This window comes from Choristoneura fumiferana, chromosome 26, assembly GCF_025370935.1.
Source record: "Choristoneura fumiferana chromosome 26, NRCan_CFum_1, whole genome shotgun sequence".
NCBI classification, from domain to species: Eukaryota; Metazoa; Arthropoda; class Insecta; order Lepidoptera; family Tortricidae; genus Choristoneura; species Choristoneura fumiferana.
Genome location: NC_133497.1, coordinates 4,030,879 through 4,036,600, shown reverse-complemented (window position 1 = coordinate 4,036,600; position 5,722 = coordinate 4,030,879). Strand labels below are relative to the sequence as shown.

General features: G+C 37.3%; 1 protein-coding gene across 1 annotated transcript in view; it reads right to left on the bottom strand.

Moving 5' to 3' along the window:
• Positions 1-5,722, bottom strand: part of LOC141442920 (zinc finger protein 711-like) — a 61,359-nt gene that overhangs the window by 35,522 nt on the left and 20,115 nt on the right. The gene's annotated exons all lie outside the window — the stretch shown is intronic.

The window sequence follows — 5,722 nt, the reverse complement described above, 5'->3', positions numbered from 1 at the left end:
TCACACACATTGCGTGTATAAATACTTGGGTACAATATGATTAGTCATTGAGCAAAATCAGAGATACGTAGATATATCAGTAACGTGTGCATCGTCGGAATCGTATTCAGCGATAGAATAGAAGTCGAACGTAAATAATATTTATTTATTTATATATAGAAAAGAATGGAATATTACGTTCTGTCTTAAGGGGGCGGTGAATAAGGAATTACGAACGAGAGTCTATTAGAAGCCCGAAGTCGAAGACTGAGTGCTTTAATGAGTCGATGTTCGTAATTCTACTACCGCTCGTGCGACATACAATGTTTTTCATCGCATTTGCGAGTAAAATTTTATATTTTCAAAAGGAAAAAATATAATTCTTTCAAATAGTTATATACGATAGGTACCTATCTACCTTAGGCGGCGCTCTTGGCAGCGCCGCTCCCGCAGCACGCGCCTGACGCGCGGGTGCGTGTGCGTGTGCGGGCGGGCGGTGCTGGCGTGCATCAGTACGGGCATTGACTCATTTACCGACCTTGGGCTTCATGACAACAAAATTAGTACGGGCAATGACTCATTTACCGACCACGGGTTTCATGTCAAGCACATTAAGGTAGAGAGGGTTTTATTTGGGGGGTTGCAACCAAGGTAGCCTGCATGTTACGACACTGTTTACGAGCAAGTGTGATGAAATAGTAGATTGATACTTAACCAAGTTCAAATTTCAAATTTCATAGTTTACATATATATTCGTGCAAAATTACAGCTTTCTAGCATTGATAGTCCCTGAGCAAACAGACAGACAGACAACTGCTCACCAGCGACCTTATGATAGCTACGTTTATGCAAGAAATGTGTGTTCATGAAGTTCCTCCACCTCAACACATTAAGAATACACGCATACACAATGTTATTAATGAATGTTAGACTAACATCGTAGGTACCATGGTGAACGGTTGATTTGATCTGAAGATGAGCTCTGGTTAAGTTCTAAACGCGTCAGTGTAGTTTGGTGGTAGTGATAGATGGGTTTGTATGACTTGTGTGTGTTCTTACAGTGTGGAGGTAGAGGAACTGCATGAACACACATATCTTGCATAAATGAGCTATCATAAGGTTGCGGGTGAGCAAAGTAATTAAAAAAAAAAATCTTTATTTCATATAATATATATGTATACAGCGTGTATTTTTGATACTACCTCAAACTGTAACTAGACGAAGATTTAAGTGCTGTGAACCGATATCAAAACAAATTGTTAATTTAGAATTAACTACAAGAGCGTAATTAATTTTTGAAATATTTTCGAGCAGCAATGTAATGCGTACAAACCGTTCTGTGGCATCGGTCACGTCAACAAGTGCAACGTTTTCAATAAAAACAAAGTAGTGTCGCGTAGTGATACATTGCGTGCTAATTAATTTTGTACGGAAAAAAATTTCTATTACTAAAACAATAAAATGTGATTATAAGGGCCTCCACTAACTGCCCTTAAAGTTTGATGTAGTATCAAAAATACACGCTGTACTTACATATTGTTTCAGTTTAGGTTAATTAACCTTTTAGAAACAGCTCCATCGTTACTACGACAAACGAAATGGTAAAAAAATAGTCTGCGAGGACCAAGTGAAGCTAAATTAAAGCTTGCAAAATCACAACTATTTTCACCGGTACATAGCAAATCGCCATACTCCCCCTCCCTTAGGTGTGAAGCAAGATATGGATCCCCCCCCTTCCAAAGGCTACGAGATTGAACTAAGAGAACCCCTCATATTGTAATCATTTTTACGATAAATATTATAAAGATTTGATAATTTTAATTACTTTGATAACTTGTATGTTACTCGTAGACTTTGAGACATTAGGTACGTTTACATAAGTATGATAAAAAACTACGTTAGATACGCTGTTGCAATGCATTATCACTTATCATTCTATCATCATAATTTATCATTTCATGCAAAATTTTATGAACTTACTTAGATATATTTTCCTCATCGCTGCAGAGATACAGGGATTCATTACGAAATTTGCTCCTTGATTCCTTATCCATAGTTTAAAGTTGAAGTAACAGATTGTTTTCTTTCCTCTACACTAGATGGCTTGTTTTTCCTAGACACTTAAGATTGCTACTGTGTCTTGCTGGTTGAAGGTAATAAATATGTACTTATAATCTGCCAAAAAAGAGACGAAATTAAAAAGTGGCAACACTGTAGTGTCCTCCCTTTTTGATTTGACAGGGTTTGAAAGGGATGACACTACAGTGTTGTCACTTTTTAATTCTTTTTTTTGACAGACTATTTCCTAATTTAATTTTGTAGGTTAGACTGTTTTGTTTTGCGCTTGCATTAGTTATAGTTTATTTTATAATTAATGGAACTATTGGTTCTTAAGTATATATTACGTACGTTGCTGCATTGAAATGTAACCGTTTGTTTCCTGAATAAATAAAAAAAAATTAGGATTGAATCTCGATAATAAGCTTAGATGGAGTAACCAAATTGACGTCATATGGTAAGAAGTAAAATCACATGTGCTTTGTATAATTTAAGGAAAGTTGTAAATGAGTCTGTGATATTGATGGCTTACCAAATACTTCAATTACTTACTTACTTATTACTTAAATAATTAAAGAGGCACAGACTGATTGCCTTGTACATCAAACACCATGGGTTTCTGACAGAATATCAGCACTGCAGGTTACTGCAGTATATGCTGAGTCAGCTCCTTTTCTAAACATCGTCGCAGGGCTCTCAATTTATCAATTTAAACAATAATGTGAACTTTATTTTGGTGCTAGTTTTAAGTTTAAAGGTATTATCGTATATTTTCTATTGTACTTTGAGCTTTGTATGCTGTTTTGAATAAAGATTCTATCTATCTATCTATCTACCACACCTATGTTACATCAACATTGAGATACGAGTATGCGGTCATATTCTGGGCTAATTCAAGTGACAAATAGCATTTAAGGCTCAGAAAAGGTGCATTAGGGCCCATGTGGGCTTCACTATCATTATGCCACGCACAGGACTTAATCACGCTAACACACACGAGTAATATTTACTTCGACGTTTCGGCAACATTACAGTGGTAGTGGCAGTAGGAGTCTACTCGTGACCACGGCCACTGTAATGTTGCCGAAACGTCGAGGTAAATATTACTCGTGTGTGTTAGCGTGATAAGTCCTGTGCGTGGTATTTTGACTATGAGTGAAAATCACGAAAGTTTAAGACTTGAATCTTGTAACCCTTATTTCCAGAAACTACGCATATTAACCCTACCCTGTTTGTATATATTTTAAGTGGTAATTTTTGTGAGATGTAATTTGCACCTATTCTGTAAATTCAAGAGTGTTCGCCTCCAGGATAAAATAAAGGCTATGTCTGGTAAAACTGCACTATTTCGGAAGAGTATATTGGGAATGGCACCCATAATCTATAACAAAGTACCGGAAAATATTATTAATATAGAAAATTTGTCTACTTTCAAAAGAGCTCTGTGTAACTGTCTATTAACAAAAGCCTACTACGAACTATAAATGATTTTTAACGGAATGAGAATACTTAATGCAAACTTTACTTCTATAATGCAGCACAATTAAAATTTGTATGCCTTGCGGCGGAACACAGTGATACTTCAGATAGAATTTAACGAATTTACGACATTTGTAATTATTATTATTATAATTTATTAGCCTGTTGCCCCCGACTCCGTCTGCGTAGAATTCGTTTATCGCTATCAAGCGGGAACTATGCAATTTCCCGGGATAAAACTATCCTGTCCTTTCCCGGGACTCAGAAATAGTGATGCAACAGACCTCTGTTTCTGTTTCCGCAACTGTGGAAGTTCCGCGCGCTTTTAAACATCCGTTTCCGCTTCTGCTTCCGCAACTTTTATAACGGAAATTTACGACAGTTTAGTGACAATTGAGACTCTCAACTCTCACTCAGCGGCCAAATTACTTTTCATAAAATATCACTTACCATTAGGTACTTAATTTTGAATATTAATAAAATTTTAATTTTCGAAATTTATTTCTATTCTATAATTCTATTTCTAATCTAGGTTGGTGTGTAGTCCTTTTTTCATAGTATTGAAACTTCCGTTTCTGCATCCGTTTCCGTTTCTGTTAAAATTTACTTTTGACATCTGTTTCCGTTTCTGGTTCCGCTAAGAGACTTCCGTTGCATCACTCAGAACAGAACTATGCAATTTTCCGGAGCAAAATTATCCTATGTCCTTTCCCGGGACTCAAACTATCTGTAATCGGTTCAGCGGTCTAGACGTGAAGGAGAACAAACAAACAGACTTACAAACTTGACTTTACAGACTTAAAAACAGCTGATTGACATACTTTTTCTCTCGGAAAATGCAAAATTCCCCCAGAATAAAAATGGTGAATACAACTTCGGGGCTGATTTCGGACATGTTTCATTCAATTCCCATTTAAGCAGTAGGGGGAATATAAAGTAAATAAAACAATGGTGGTTGCAAACTAATTAATTTTATTGCTTATTTAAATAGGTATCGAAGAACAGTAGCACCATAATTATCAGTAGGTATCGTTGTCTTGGAAAAAAATAATCAAAAAGGTTTTAGATATATTTTTTATTGTTGTGCGGGGTTCTGAAGCATTTCAACCACAGGTTTTAGGCACTTGTCCCACCGCCGACGATGAGCGAGAAGCGAGTAGAGCGAGTAACTAGAAACGAGAGGGCGAGCAGCGAGAAGCGAGTGTAGTTTTGTCGCTCGGCTGTAAGCGAGTGTTCGCGTGCGACGGGCAATTACTCGCTCCACTCGACTCGCTCGTGCGGGGCGGCCGCCAAGCTGACATCGCTAAGCGAGTATCTATAGCTCAGCGAGTTTTATAGCTCTTGTCGCTGCGACAAAAGATGCAAGAGCGAGTTCTCGCCGACAGTGTGAACAGCCAGCGATCAACTATTAATATATGTGTCTCTTTTACTCACACAAATATCTTTTGTTCGTTTCTTGAGCGAGAAAATAGTCGATAGCCAATCGTTTCCTCGCTGGCGGTGGAATTAACCGCCGTTTCCCTTGAGTTACAAAAATCGACTAGCATTATTTTATTAGGTATAACGTTTTAAACTTACGTGATTTCTAACCGACTTCAAAAAAAAAGGAGGAGGTTAGAGTTCTGAGGCTAATGAAAGATGAACCTGCAAAAAAAATAATATCATCATGGGACACTTGACACCAATTACCTAGTCCCAAACTAAGCGAAGCTTGTACTAGGGATACTAGGCAACGGATAAACATACTTATATAGATAAATACATACTTAAATACATATTAAACATCCAAGACCCGAGAACAAACATTCGTATTATTCATACAAATATCTGCCCCGGCCGGGAATCGAACCCGGGACCTCAAGCTTCGTAGTCAGGATCTCTAACCACTTGGCCATCCGGTCGTGAAATAAAAAAATAAACAAAACATTTGCAGGTGGTATCACCAGGTGTCACCATAGAATAAGTAATACATAAGTAATACAAGAACAGAAGCTTCTCTGCCGTACATACGTACATCTGCATTTTTTTTTTATTTTAAGCGATTTTGCAGATTCAGCTTTCATTGGACAGACTCTACGACCAACTTTATGTCCGTCAACTGTCTTCGCAAGTGGTTTATGCAAATACCTTAAAAAATCCATATTATTATCACCACCACGTATGATGTTGATGTGGTGTGGCCGCACAATTGCAATTTTTAATCGAT